General features: G+C 54.4%; 1 protein-coding gene across 1 annotated transcript in view; it reads right to left on the reverse strand.

Annotated features, from left to right (window-relative positions):
* Positions 1-12,352, reverse strand: part of LOC139235162 (mucin-6-like) — a 305,371-nt gene that overhangs the window by 290,651 nt on the left and 2,368 nt on the right. The gene's annotated exons all lie outside the window — the stretch shown is intronic.

The following is a 12,352-nucleotide window of genomic DNA, read 5'->3' on the forward strand; positions in this document are numbered from 1 at the left end:
GCCGAGTCGAGCAAATCCCGGGGGAAGTTGGGTATTGGCTGGGCGGGCTCAGGTTCGGCCTTTTCGGCCCCGCCCGCCTCAGTCCCCGGGACGCTCGACCCGGCGGCTACGCATTCTTCCGCTGGCCCCACGCCCCCCACGACAGGCAGATCTTCCACGCCATCCCCAGGAGGCAGCGGCTGGGCAGCCTCAACTGCCTCACCCTCCCCGGGGACAGATTCCTCGCGCCTACAGCGCAATTTGGGGGCGCTGGTGGGGGACGCGGGACACGCGGCGGGCACCGCCTCCTCCGCGGAGGGATGTTGTTCCCCCTCCGCCTCATTGGGGCGGTGCCTCCTTTTGTTCCTGGGGGTGCGCGGAGGCAGGGAGACCTCCATGTCTGCCGAGGCCTCCTGCTCCGCCCCCCCCTTTTCCTTATCTTGCCCTCGCCCGAGCCCCTCTGCGGTATTGGTCAAGGGCTCGGGCACGGGCTCAGGGCACCCCGCGCTCGTCGGTGACTGGGTTGGGGTGAGCGCGGTGGTCAAACTTTCCGGCGCACTGAGGGGACCCGCCTCTAGATGTCTCGTCTTCTTCCGCGCCTTCTTTTCGATCGGACGCTCTCCCTCCCCCCCGCCGGAGGCCGTGAAAACAAAGGCCCCCGACGATGCCCGCGCACCTACGGCTCCCGGCACGCGGACGCAATTAGGGGGAGGGGTGGCGGCGGCGCCAGCCTTGGCCGCCTTTGGTGGTTTGGCGGCCTTGGAGGCTGGGCAGTTCTTGCAAACGTGCCCCACCTCCCTGCAGGCATGGCACCGCACGCCGTCCGACGTCCAGAAGACGCGGTAGGCAGTCCCCTCGTGCACCACATTAAAATACCCCTCTGTCGTCTCCTCCCGCGCCAGCCGGACAAAGAGCTGGCGGCGGAAGGAGAACACGTGGCGCAGGCTGTTCTCCCTGAGGCCGAGCGGTATGGGGTTGATCCCTGACCTTACCTCCCCCAGTTGGTGTAGGTGAGGGAGGAGGAGCTCAGCGGGAACAAAGGGCGGGACGTTTGATATGATGACCCTCTGCGCGGTGGCCTCGAGAGGATCCACCGGCAGGAACGTCCCGCCCACCGTGAGCCCCTTTTCGAGGGACACCGCCCGCTCCGACCCCAGGAAGAACACAGCCTTCCCAGACATCTTGGAGGCTGCAACAATGGCCGAGGGTCCGACTACCCCAGCCATCGCCCGCACGCACTCCTCAATGCTCATTGTGGGGTGAGCGTAGCTCTTGACCCCGTGTTTTTTGGTTATTAGTTTGAATGGTGGCAGGGCAGCAGGTGGCGCAGGAGGCACCGTGAATGTGAATGCCGCCTGCGCATAAGTCCTAGCTGGCCCTGCCACCGGCGTGGATGGGGTCGCCATCACGGGGTTCCTTTAAGGGCTACACCCACCCCAAAGTCACAGGCCTTAATGGTCTTGATTGGCCTCGTTTGATTAGACTGAGCAGAGGAGCTCTTAACGAGGCACACCTCTCCCCTAGTTGGCAATTGGGGAGGGGCCTTGCTCCCTCTGCTCAGTTGTCTCAATTGTTTCTTTTCCAATCTGGAAGGAGGGGCTCTCAGAGAGAGAGGGGAGAAACAGAGAGTAAAGAGAAAGAGAGAGGGGGGTGGGGACTGCGAGGGCAGGTCTCCCCTCGCAGCTGTGGGTGGGTGCAATCCCCAGATGGCAAAACACAAAATAGTCTTTGGGGTGGTCTTCGGGTGAGGGGAGAAGACGTCTTCACCTGGGGCAGCTAGAGCCACCAGGCACACACTCCTAACGATGTTCAATCGGTGATTTAAAGAAATCTTCAGCCTGGTAGCTCCAGCTAACCCAGGCTAGGCAATTGGGGGGGGGTCCAATTGTGGGGGGGGGGCCTAGTTGTAAGCAAGGCCCCCACACACACTTCCACACACACACACCCCCCGCGATGTTCCAGCCCTCAGTGGTCTTCTTTCCTCCCCCCACCGATACAACAAAGTCTTTTTGGGAAATGCACCCACACCCACCTGTAGAATGGTAGAGTCTCCCTCCTTCCACACTGGATGTTGTTTTGGTCTTTCCCCCTCTCTCCAACTCTTTGCAGAAATGGTAAAAAGTTGTTGAAAGTTTTCTGCTTTTTCCTCCTCTCCCTCTGGGTGAAAGTTGGTGGTGAAGCCCCTTCCTTCCTTTTCTTCCTGGGCTGGTCTCAGGGCTCTCCAGGCCTTCAAAGGCAGGAGCTAAGGTTGGTAGCTGCTCCCCTCACTGCTCACAGCTCCAACTGAGCAGGACACGCCTCCACTGCTCCACAATTGGTCCTTTGCAGGTGCAACAGGTAATCAGGAAGGCAAATGGAATGTTGGCCTTCATTGCGAGAGGGATGGAGTACAAAAGCAGGGAGGTCCTGCTGCAACTGTATAGAGTATTGGTAAGGCCGCACCTGGAGTACTGCGTGCAGTTTTGGTCACCTTACTTAAGGAAGGATATACTGGCTTTGGAGGGGTACAGAGACGATTCACTAGGCTGATTCCGGAGATGAGGGGGTTACCTTATGATGATAGATTGAGTAGACTAGGTCTTTACTCGTTGGAGTTCAGAAGGATGAGGGGTGATCTTATAGAAACATTTTAAATCATGAAAGGGATAGACAAGATAGAGGCAGAGAGGTTGTTTCCACTGGTGGGGGAGCTAGAACTAGGGGGCACAGCCTCAAAATATGGGGGAGCCAATTTAAAACCGAGTTGAGAAGGAATTTCTTCTCCCAGAGGGTTGTGAATCTGTGGAATTCTCTGCCCAAGGAAGCAGTTGAGGCTAGCTCATTGAATGTATTCAAGTCACAGATAGATAGATTTTTAACCAATAAGGGAATTAAGGGTTACGGGGAGAGGGCGGGTAAGTGAAGCTGAGTCCACGGCCAGATCAGCCATAATCTTATTGAATGGCGGAGCAGGCTCGAGGGGCTAGATGGCCTACTCCTGTTCCTAATTCTTATGTTCTTATGTGTTCACAGGGATACGATGTACAAACCTCCAGATAAAGGAGGAAAAGACGTACCCAACGTCACCCTCGTCCTGATGGCCACATTGTGTGTGACTGCATCAAGCTGTGCATAAAAACCCTCGGTACGCAAACACCAAAGCTTCTATAAATATGTGAAGAGAAAAAGATTAGTGAAGACAAACGTAGGTCCCTTGCAGACGGATTCAGGTGAATTTATAATGGGGAACAAAGAAATGGCAGGCCAATTGAACAAATACTTCGGTTCTGTCTTCACGAAGGAAGACACAAATAACCTTCCGAATGTACGAGGGGTCAATAGGTCTAGTGAGAAGGAGGAACTGAAGGATATCATTATTAGGTGGGAAATTGTGTTAGGGAAATTGAAGGGATTGAAAGCCGATAAACCCCCGGGGCCTGATAGTCTGCATCCCAGAGTACTTAAGGAAGTGGCCCTAGAAATAGTGGATGCATTGGTGGTCATTTTCCAACAGTCTATCGACTCTGGATCAGTTCCTATGGACTGGAGGGTAGCTAATGTAACACCACTTTTTAAAAAAGGAGGGAGAGAGAAAACGCGTAATTATAGACCGGTTAGCCTGACATCAGTAGTGGGGTAAATGTTGGAATCAATCATTAAGGACGAAATAGCAGCATATTTGGAAAGCAGTGACAGGATCGGTCCAAGTCAGCATGGATTTATGAAAGGGAAATCATGCTTGACAAATCTTCTGGAATTTTTTTGAGGATGTAACTAGCAGAGTGGACAAGGAAGAACCAGTGGATGTGGTGTATTTGGACTTTCAAAAGGCTTTTGACAAGGTGCCGCACAAGAGATTGGTGTGCAAAATCAAAGCGCATGGTATTGGGGATAATGTACTGACGTGGATAGAGAACTGGTTGGCAGACAGGAAGCAGAGAGTCGGGATAAACGGGTCCTTTTCAGAATGGCAGGCAGTGGAGTGCCGCAGAGCTCAGTGCTGGGACCCCAGCTCTTTACAATATACATTAACGATTTAGATGAAGGGATTGAGTGTAATATCTCCAAAGTTTGCAGATGATACTAAACTGGGTGGCGATGTCAGCTGTGAGGAGGATGCCAAGAGGCTGCAGGGTGACCTGGACAGGTTAGGTGAGTGAGCAAATGCATGGCAGATGCAGTATAATGTGGATAAATGTGAGGTTATCCATTTTGGGGGCAAAAACTCGAAGTCAGAATATTATCTGAATGGTGGCAGATTAGGAAAAGGGGAGGTGCAACGGGACCTGGGTGTCATGGTTCATCAATCATTGAAAGTTGGCATGCAGGTACAGCAGGCGGTAAAGAAGGCAAATGGTATGTTGGCCTTCATAGCTAGGGGATTTGAGTACAGGAGCAGGGAGGTCTTACTGCAGTTGTACAGGGCCTTGGTGAGGCCTCACCTGGAATATTGTGTTCAGTTTTGGTCTGCTAATCTGAGGAAGGACAATCTTGCTATTGAGGGAGTGCAGCGAAGGTTCACCAGGCTGATTCCAGGGATGGCTGGACTGTCATATGAGGAGAGACTGGATCAACTGGGCCTTTATTCACTGGAGTTTAGAAGGATGAGAGGGGATCTCATAGAAACGTATAAGATTCTGACGGGACTGGACAGGTTAGATGCGGGAAGAATGTTCCCGATGTTGGGGAAGTCCAGAACCAGGGTACATAGTCTTAGGATAAGGGGTAGGCTATTTAGGACTGAGATGAGGAGAAACTTCTTCACTCAGAGAGTTGTGAACCTGTGGAATTCCCTGCCACAGAAAGTTGTTGATTCCAGTTCATTGGATATCTTCAAGAGGGAGTTAGATATGGCCCTTACGGTTAAAGGGATCAAGGAGTATGGAGAGAAAGCAGGAAACGGATACTGAGGGAATGATCAACCATGATCTTATTGAATGGCGGTGCAGGCTTGAAGGGCCGAATGGCCTACTCCTGCACCTATTTTCTATGTTTCTATGTAAATGTCACTACATGCTGAGGTTCTCTGTCCCTGGTGTTGTGAAGGATGGATTTGGCCATGATGCCATGGAACACTCCATTCAGTTGGACCATGCTGGACCACCTGTCCTTCGTAGAAAAGTTTGTTCAGAAAAACACCTTTGACCACAAGGCCATAAAGCAGTGGTCGGCACGAGACCCTACGGAAAAAGGAGATGGTGGATACTGTTGGATGGTTCCCCGAGCAGACTGTCGGAGTCATTTAGCAGAATGCCCAATCGCCAGAGCTTTCACATAAGCACCAAGACGTAGCTTGGCTGGCAGTGAGAGGGGCCCTACTCATCAGATCCTTCATGCACAGCTGGCATCTCAGCAGCACCGCACGGTGTCCTCAAGTCGGCTGCAGTCGGTGGGGATGAGACCGTCATCCATCTCCTTCTGGAATGTGTCTTTGCAAAGGTGGTCTGGAAAGAGATGCAGTGGTTTATGTCAAGGTTCGTCCCGAGCAGTTCCGTAACACAGGACTCTGTGTTCTATAGTCTGTTCCCAGGGACACACACCGAGACAGACATCAACTGCTGCTGGAAGACCATCAATTCGGTGAAAGACACCCTTTGGTCTGCCTGAAACTTGCTGATCTTCCAGAGTAAATAATTGTCCATTGTTGAGTGTTGCAGATTGGCACATTCCAAGGTCCAGGAATACTTGCTGAGGGACACACTACAGCTTGGTGCAGCTGCCGCAAAGGCACAATGGGGCAGGGTCACAGTTTAAGGCCCTCCCGCTACTGTACACCGAGGGTCTGGAAGCAGTATAAAACTTGGGCTCTATGCATCAGAAAATGTTCAAATGAAATACGCATGTAATCCTTTCTGTAAATTGAGTACCATGTACTGCATTTAATTTGTAAAGTGTGATAGGCAATGTAATTTGTGGATTATATTGTAATTAATGTTGACAGTATTGAAATGTATTTTGACAAATCTTTATGAATATAGCATATTTTTGACAACAAAAAAGTTGTGCATAAATAACAGCAAGTACTATTAACCTCACTGTTACATTGACAGAAAATTGTGGGCCATTATTATTTAATTTTATAAGTTTCCTTTTTTTTATATCGTATAAATATAAAACGAGCTGCGGCTCAGTTGGTAGCACACTCGCGGGTTCAAGTCCCACTCCAGAGACTTGAGCACAAAAATCTAGGCTGACTCTCCAGTGCAGTACTGTTGGAGGTGCCGCCTTTCGGATGAGACGTTAAACCGAGGCCCGTCTGCTGGCCAATATCTATCCCTCAATCAACGTAATTAAAATAGATTATCTGCTCATTATCACATTGCGGTTTGTGAGAGCTTGCTGTATGCAAATGAGCTTCTGTGTTTCCCACATTACAACAGTGACTACACTCCAAAAGTACTTCATTGACTGTAAAGCACTTTGAGACGTCTGGTGGTCGTGAAAGGCACTATATAAAAAAAGGTGTCAGCCATGGCTCAGTGGGCAGCACCCTCGCCTCTGAGTCAGAAGGTTGTGGGTTCAAATCCCACTCCAGAGAGTTGAGTGCAAAAGTCTAGGCTGACATTCCCAGTGCAGTACTCAGGGAGTGCTGCACTGTCGGAGTTGCCGTCTTTCAGATGAGACATTAAACCGAGGCCCCGTTTGCTCTCTCAGGTGGACGTTATAATGTATTTGCTTCGTGGGTTCTTTGCTTAAGAATTCATAGCAACACATTTCTGGTGCCCGCCGCGTGTCCAGCGCCCTCAAACTGCGCCGTAGGCAGGAGGAATCTGTCCCCGGGGAGGGTCAGACAGTCGAGGCTGCCCAGCCGCTGCTTCCCGGGGATGGCGAGGAAGATCTGCCTGTCGTGGGGGGCGTGGGGCCGGCGGAGGAATGCGTTGCCGCCGGGTCGGGCGTCCTGGGGACTGAGGCGGGCGGGGCCGAAAAGGCCAAGCCTGAGCCCGCCCAGCCAACAATCAACATTCCCCAGGATCTGCTCGATCCGGCAGACATAGAAAATCTTAATAATTTTAATGAACATCCACACGCTGGGCCGGGGAGTGGCGGCGAGGAGGGGGAAGAACACCAACCCTCGCCCCCAACTTTGGGGCTGGGGGAATTGGAGGACCTAGAGCTTTTCTTTGACCAGGTCTCTCCATGTTCCCCGGTCCCTGGGGCGGAGGAGGAACCCCTTCCGCTGCTGCTTCCTGACCCGGCACCACAGTTAAAAGAGCCCAGTGGGGACTCCTCTGCCGACGATCCTGGGGGTGAGATCGGGGCAGAGCCAGGGCCGGATGGAGCGGCCGGGCCGTTTGCCGTACCTTGTGCGGTCGACGGGCCGGCTGCTGGCGCGACCTTCCGGAGGGGGACGGGGACTCGGTGGAGGACGCGGGAGAAGATCTGGAGTCCATCGCCAGTGAGGTGGTGGATCTCCTCGCGCCTGCCGCTGAGTCCCCCCTCATTCTTGTAAAGGAGCTCCGGGACTTTTTGGTCCAGAGCCAGGGTCGCCGCAACCGAGCCCATCTGGCCCTGGAAAAATGGTCCGAGCCGACGGCTGCTCTTCACGTCCGTCCGCGCGGCCGCTAAAACCATGGCCGCGGACGCGCCCTTGTCAAAGGTGCAAAGCCTTGAGCTGCGCCGGCTCAAAACGTTCCTCACTGGGCTGCTGAAGGAGTGGAGGTCAACAAACGACTCCACTTCCCCCCCACAATAGGTTAAGTAGAAGTTGCACTATGCTTTTGTCATGAAGATAACCATAGCCAGCCTCAACATCAACGGCAGCAGAGAGGCACGCCGTAGATTTAACAATTTTTCGCTCCTGCGGGAGGGGAAATATGCGGTGTGCTTCCTGCAAGAAACCCACACCGTTCCGGGAGACGAAGCCACGTGGCTCCTGGAATGGCAAGGAGAGGTCCGCATGAGCCACCTCACCGCCACTTCTTGTGGGGTGGCCATCTTGCTGGCCCCGCATTTTCAGCCGGAGATCTTGCGGGTCGAGGAGCCCATGCCAGGCCGCTTGCTGCACGTCACGGTTCGCCTGGGGGACGTGCCGCTCCATCTCGTGAACGTGTACGCCCCTCAGCCCGGCCCGCAGCAAACGCGCTTCTTCGAAGAAGTGTCCGCTCTTCTTGGCTCCGTCGACGTCGGCGACTGCATTGTCCTCGGGGGGGATTTTAACTGCACCCTCGAGGCGAGGGACTGCTCAGGTGCCCCGCAGAGCATGACGGCGATAGAGAAGTTGAGAGACTTGGTCGGGTCCTTCGACTTGGTGGACGTCTGGCGAAATCTCCATCCCGACTCCAGCGCCTTTACTTGGGTGAGGCCTGGAGTAGGATGGTCCAGAATCGACCGCCTTTACGTGTCTCGGGCGTACGTTTCCTGCGTCCCGGCGGCCTCCATGCAGCCGGTGCCGTGTTCGGACCACTACCGGGTCCGCGTACTGGCATTTTAATAACCAGCTGCTGGAGGACGAGCGGTTCCAGAACTCGTTCCGTCGGTTCTGGGCCAACTGGAGAAGGAAGCAGGGGGGGCTTCCCCTCCTTGAGGCTATGGTGGGATGCGGGCAAGGCTCACGTCCGTGTCTTCTGTCAAGAGTATGCGAGGGGGTCGACCAAGAGGCGGGCGGCCAGAGTCGGGCGCCTAGAAAAAGAGGTGCTCGACCTGGAATCCCGTCTCGGTCAAGTCGTCGAGGACCCGGTCCTGCGGACGGTGTACGAAGCGAAGAAGGCCGCGCTGAAGGACCTGAAGTTCGTCGGGTCCCGAGGCGCGTTCGTGAGGTCGCGGATCCGGTTCCTGCGGGATCTGGACCGCGGCTCCCCCTTCTTCTACTCGCTGGAAAAAAGACAGGGTGTCCGTAAGCAGCTCTTGACGCTGCTGGCCGACGACGGCTCTCTCGTCTCGGATCCGGAGGGCGTCATCAACAGGACCCGAGACTATTACGGGGCTCTGTTCTCTCCGGAGCCGTCCAGCGAGGAAGCGCGTAGAGTTTTGTGGGAGGACCTGCCGAAGGTCAGCCCGGAGGGCGCCGAAAATCTGGAAGCTCCGCTAAGCCTGGCGGAGCTGACCGGCGCCCTCGACCGGCTCTCGAGGGGAAAAGCCCCGGGGCTGGACGGGCTGACCGTGGAGTTCCACAGGGCGTTCTGGGACGTCCTGGGGGGCGACTACACGTGGGTCCTGGGGGAAAGTCTGGCGACCGGGGAAATGCCCCTCTCTTGGCGCAGGGCAGTCATCGTCCTGCTGCCTAAGAAGGGCGATCTCCGCCTCCTTAAGAACTGGCGCCCGGTCTCCCTCCTCAGCACGGACTACAAAATCTTCACCAGGGTGATGTCTGCTCGCCTTGGCGCCGTGCTAGACCACATGATCTACCCCGACCAGTCCTACACGGTCCCGGGCCGGACAATCCACGATAACATCCTTCTGGTCCGGGACCTCATCCATCACACCCAGGAGGCTGGTCTGTCGGTCGCCTTCCTATCCCTCGACCAAGAGAAGGCGTTCGACAGGGTGGATCACGACTATCTGTTCGGAACTCTGCGCGTTTTCGGGTTCGGGACGCATTTCGTCACCCGGATCCGACTTTTGTATGCCGCCGCGGAGTGTCTGATTAAGGTTAACAGGTCCTTGACGGCGCCCCTTCACTTTGGGAGAGGGGTGCGCCAGGGATGCCCCATGTCCGGCCAGTTATATGCCATTTGCGTGGAGCCTTTCCTGCGCCTTCTACGGACAAGGTTGACGGGACTGGCGCTGCAAGGGCCGGGTGTGGAGGTCGTCCTCTCGGCTTACGCCGATGACGTGCTCCTCACGGTAGAGGATTCCGCTGACCTGCGGAGGATGCGTGAGTGCCAGGAGATTTACTCGGCCGCATCCTTCGCCAGGTTCAACTGGTAGAAATGTTCCGGACTCCTGGTGGGTGAGTGGCGGGTGGACTCCCTGCCGGAGGAGCTCAGGACTTTTGCCTGGAGCACGACCCATCTCCTCTATCTGGGAGTCTACCTTAGCCCCGACGAGGGACCCTGGCCGGCGAACTGGCAAGAGCTGGAGGCCAAGGTCGCTGCTCACCTAGGGCGCTGGACAGGACTGCTCCGAGTGCTGTCCTACAGGGGTCGAGCGCTAGTCATAAACCAGCTGGTGGCCGCTATGCTGTGGTACCGGCTGGTCACTTTGACCCCTCCCCCTGCGCTTGTCGCCAGGATACAGAAGAAGCTGGTGGACTTCTTCTGGAATAACAGGAAGCACTGGGTCTCTGCCGCGGTCTTGAGTCTCCCGCTTAGGGAGGGCGGTCAGTCGTTGGTGTGCGTCGGCGCCCAGCTAGCGACTTTCCGTCTTCAGACCCTGCAGAGTTACCTTTACGTCGAGCCCCCTCCTAGGTGGCGTGCGCTGGCGACGTATTTCTTCCGCCAGCAGCACGGCCTCAACTACAACACGCAGCTCCTGTTTGTGAGCTTGGGGGGCGTCAAGACCGCCATCCAGGAGCTGCCTGTCTTTTACAAGGAACTCACCAGGGTCTGGAACAAAGTCTCCATCAAGCGCAGCTCTCCACCGACTGGAGTGGCGGCTGTCCTGCAGGAGCCGCTGCTCGGGAATCCGTACCTCCACGACCGAGGTTTTAGGTGGCAATCGGACGAGAGGGCTGTGGCTGGTGAGGTGACCAGGAGGAGCGGGCTGGATGGCTCCACACATGCTGGCACGGCGCCTAAATTCGGCCGACGTCCGCCGCGCGGCCGATGCCATCGAGTCGCTAAAAACAGCTCTGGGCCCTGACTCCGTTAGGTGTGTCGAGGAGGCTCAAGCACGTGGTGAGATCCCGTCCGAACTGACCCCCGTCCGGACGGAATTCCTCATCGGCGCCAAACCCCGGAACCTCCCTCGGGAGCCGGATCCTCACAACTTGAGCCGCCTTTCAGTTCTGCGCGGAGGGGTTTCCTGTACGGGCTGCTCCTGCACACTCTCAACTTTGCCATCCTCGTCAGCCGTCCGGACACGCCATGGCGTACCATCTTGCCGTCCAGAGGAGGCGGGGGTCCCTGATGGAGTACACTCTACGCGGGAGTCCTCCCACTATTTATCGGGGACTTGGCCTGGAGGGTGGTGCACGGAGCAGTCCCGTGCAATAAATTTTTAAGTCGGTTCACGGACTCCCAGGCCGCCTGCAATTTTTGCGGTCTGGAAGAGTCTGTGTTCCATGTTTTTATGGAGTGTGCGAGGTTGCAGCCCCTGTTCCAATATTTAAAGGGGCTGCTCCTGAAATTCTGGCTGCACTTCAGTCCCACACTCCTGATCTTTGGGCACCCTGTGCGGAGGGGAGCGGGTAGGTCCGAGGGCCTCCTCGTAGGACTGCTCCTGGGCACGGCCAAGGTGGCCATCAGCCGGTCCAGGCAGCGGGCGGTCGAGGGGGTCGTTCAGCCTGACTGCCTGCCTCTCTTTCGCGCGTACATCCGCGCCAGGGTGTCCTTGGAAATGGAGCACGCGGTGTCCACCGGTACGCTCGCGGCCTTCCGCGAGAGGTGGGCGCCAGAGGGACTGGAGTGCATCTCACCCCCAGCAACCAAATTTTAATTTGATTTTATGTTTTAAAGTTTAATTTGTTTTAATTGCCGGTGTTTTTAGCGTCCCCCTCCCCTTTTATAGGGGGCACTTGTAAAAATTTATGATTTTATTGCCCAAAAAAAAATCACAAAAAAACCCCAAAAAGTAAAAAAACAAAAAAAAAGGGCAGTTGAAAAATGTTTGAAGTGTCCCCCAGATTGGGGGGGGGGGGGCATTTGACCTAATGTTTGTTTTGTTTACTCAAAAAGAGTTGTGAGAGCTTGCTGTACGCAAATTGGCTGTCGAGTTTCCTGCATTCCAACAGCGACTACTTTTCAAAAAGTACTTAATTGGCTGTAAAGTGCTTTGGGATGTCCGGTGGTCGTGAAAGGCGCGGTATAAATGCCTTTTATAGTATAGTTTTAGATTAGTTGCGCCCTTCTTTATTTTTTTTTAAATAGGAGGCATGTTAAATTTTTTTTTGATGAAACTGGGGCCACCTAGTTTTATTAATAAAAAGGCACAACCATTTCCTGCACAGAGGTGTCTCAGATTGAGATATATAATGTAGAGGGGGGAAGGTTTGCACCATCTGTCCCAATGACACTGGGCAGGTGATAACTAGTTGGTGGATGATATAGTAGATTATTGCACTGTCAGTAATTGTATTTGCTCAGATCTCCCTGGATGTAATAATTGGTTAAAGATTGGATCTGATCATAGTCCTACTTTTGTGTACTGGTATTGGAGTGAGTTCTACTTGTGTTTTTAACATCCTGAGGCACATGTAAATGTTTCCGGTAGTAAAATGTATGCCTACTCGTAAAAGGTGTGCACCCAATGTTGGGTTTTGCATTTCTGATGTTTCCAAATAAAAAATCCCTGCTGT

Source organism: Pristiophorus japonicus, chromosome 22 (genome assembly GCF_044704955.1).
Source record: "Pristiophorus japonicus isolate sPriJap1 chromosome 22, sPriJap1.hap1, whole genome shotgun sequence".
NCBI lineage: Eukaryota > Metazoa > Chordata > Chondrichthyes > Pristiophoridae > Pristiophorus > Pristiophorus japonicus.